Source organism: Pteropus alecto, unplaced genomic scaffold, assembly GCF_000325575.1.
Source record: "Pteropus alecto unplaced genomic scaffold, ASM32557v1 scaffold42, whole genome shotgun sequence".
NCBI classification, from domain to species: Eukaryota; Metazoa; Chordata; class Mammalia; order Chiroptera; family Pteropodidae; genus Pteropus; species Pteropus alecto.
Window position 1 is genome coordinate 2,390,573 of NW_006434825.1, and position 2,703 is coordinate 2,393,275.

Below are 2,703 nucleotides of genomic sequence, written 5' to 3' on the forward strand. Positions count from 1 at the left end.
GAGGAGCAGGTCTGCTGACCGCTGCTGAGGCCAGCAGAGCTCTGTGCAAGGGGGAGACGCCCAGCCCTCTGCATGTGGAGCTTGCGCCATCCTCCGATATCAGACATTGGAAGGAGAGGAGAACCAAGTCTTTCCCTGCTGCTCGCAGCTCAGCATCTGGTAGGGGAGACCAACACATAATATGCTCATTCAACTCCTGCCTCCCGAGCGCTTACCTGGGTGTCCCTGGCCCTACCTAGCTGCTGAAGATCCAATAGTGAGGATGCTGACGTGGCCCCCATCCTCATGGAGCTCAGAGGCAGAGACTGACATCAACTAGGAAAATCATTGCCCTACCTGTCAACTTTCACGTATGCCAGGCTCTGAAGAACTGACCCAGCAGGGCCGACGTATCCATCAGAAACTAGACACACGGGGCCCTTTTAAAATCAAAAGAGAAAATGAGTATCATTATAATAATAATAATGAGTGTATAATAATGAAGCTGGTCTTGATTACACTTATCTTTATATCGATTATAAAATCTACTTTTAAATCTATTTAGTGGAGAAAGGGACCTGCAAATGCCAGAGTGCCTAGGGCCTGAGAACACCGTATGTGGCCTTGGACCCAAATGCTGAGGACTTTTATTAGGGTAGACTGACTAAGGCCTGAGGTTCAGGAAGGCTTCCCTGAAAAATAGTAATTCAGTTTACGGCCATGCCACCCTGAACAAGCCCGATCCCATCTGATCTCAGAAGCTAAGCAGGGTCGTCCTGGTTAGTACTGGATGGGAGACCACCTAGGAAGACCAGGTGCTATAGGTGTAAAAAATTTTAAAAATAAGGGATTGTAAGCTGACAAGTTCCTTGCAATCTGTGAGGTCAACTAAGGGTTGCCTCGCCTAAAAAAAAAAAGAAAAAGAAAAGAAAAAGAAAGGTAGTAATTCAACGGAGAGCCGATGGAAAGCAGGAGTCATCGGCAGGGGTAGGGAGTGTTCCAATCAGAGGGAGCAGCACGTGCAAAAGTCCTGTGGAGTGAGGAAGAAGAGTGGCTTTGAGGGATTAAAAGATGCTACAGAGAGTGAAAAGGTACCTGGTGTGGGCCAGGGCTGTCAGGGTAGACCACGGTCTTGGTATCTAATGTCAGAGCTACGGAAGGCAGGAGTGTTTGATGGGAGAAGCGGGGGGAAGGCAGTTAAATGTTTGTAATTTCAAAAAATCACCCTGGCTGCTGTGAGGAGATTGAGTTACAGAAAACAAGGTGAGTGATTCGGGGTCTACTGCAACAGTCCAGGCAAGAGACGGTGACAACTTACACTAGATGATGGCGAAGGAGAGAAGGGCAAATCTGGGAGGCGTTTAGGAGGTAACACGCTTAGGATGGGCGGTGACCTGAGGTCATGAAGGAAGGGGGAGGAGGGGACACAAGTGGCTCCCAGGGCTTGCCTTAATAAGTTGGGTGGTGGACCTGCCTTCTAGTATCTGGGGAGCACTAAAGAGCATCAGGGTTGAAAACTGTGCGTTGGTTTGTAGTCGTGGAGGTAGCAGGGATCCTTAAGAGGGAGTGATCGCCTTCACCTGGACAGGAAGAGCAGCCATGCGAGGCTTCCAAGAAGAAGCAGTGTTTTAAGCTAAGCAATAAGGAGCTGTGATTTTGAGGGCAGTGATATTTCTGTTTCTCGGCTCTTCCTCCCACCCCTTCCACCACTCCCCTGAACGACTGGCATATGGGAGGTACTCGGTGAACGACTGTTGAGCCAATGGTGCAAGAATGACATGTAGTTTGCCAGATGGACAAGGAAAAGACAGAAAAGCTTGCTAAGACACAGAGAGGCATGGATCCATAGGGAATGTGGCCCCAGGCTGCAAAAACATGAGACACTAGGTTGAGGAAGTAGGAGGCAGGTGAGAAAGGCAGGGAGCAAGCCTCGAGCATCCTTAAGATTTGGCTACAAAGGTTCTACAGCAAAAGTTAGTGAAAGTCGTAGGCCCAGAAAGGCTGCTTGCAGAACCAGGCAACTGAGCAGGCTGTTTCGGACTTCTCTGAAAAGGTGATGATATGACTTCAGGATTTCCTGCTCTTTAGTTAAAATTGAGAGCTTGCAAGAATTGGATTTTGGAGAGATGTGTCTGTATGTGGGAGTGTGTGCAGGTGTGTATGTGTTCACGTGTGAGGGTGTGAGTGTGTGCAGGTGTGTATGTGTTCACGTGTGAGGGTGTGAGTGTACATGTCTGCGTTTGTGGGCACGTGAGTGTCACATGCGAGTGTGTATGAATGTGAGAATTCTCCAGAAATATTCGCTGCAGGAAAGAATGTTAAGAAGCTACTTGCTTAAGGTTGTTATTTGGAGTTCACCTTAAGTCCGGTGTAGAACCTCCTCTCTCTTTGAGAATACTAACAGAGTAAATGCTCAAGGCTTAGGGCCCCATCTTGGTCCTCATCCCCGCCCCCAGTGCCACGTTGCTGGAAGCCAGGGCAGTCAAAGTGGCTCTAGTTCCTCCTGCAAAATACAAAAGCCCAGCATTAACGACCAGGGGCATTTTCTCTTTGGCACCATTTTTCCAACCACTTCCTCCTGAGGACTAGAAACAACTTTAACTCAGAGTAAGACAAATCATATCCGAGTCCTTCATGTGTATTTTGCTCAATTGATGATCGAAACAGCTCTGAGAGATAGGATTTAGTTCACAGGGGAGGGGCTGCTCCTTTAAGGAGATCACA

General features: G+C 48.3%; 1 pseudogene; it reads left to right on the forward strand.

The window, feature by feature from the left end:
- The first annotated feature begins 689 nt into the window (after positions 1–689).
- LOC112478237 lies at positions 690–806 on the forward strand (annotated as a pseudogene).
- Positions 807–2,703: the final 1,897 nt, after the last annotated feature.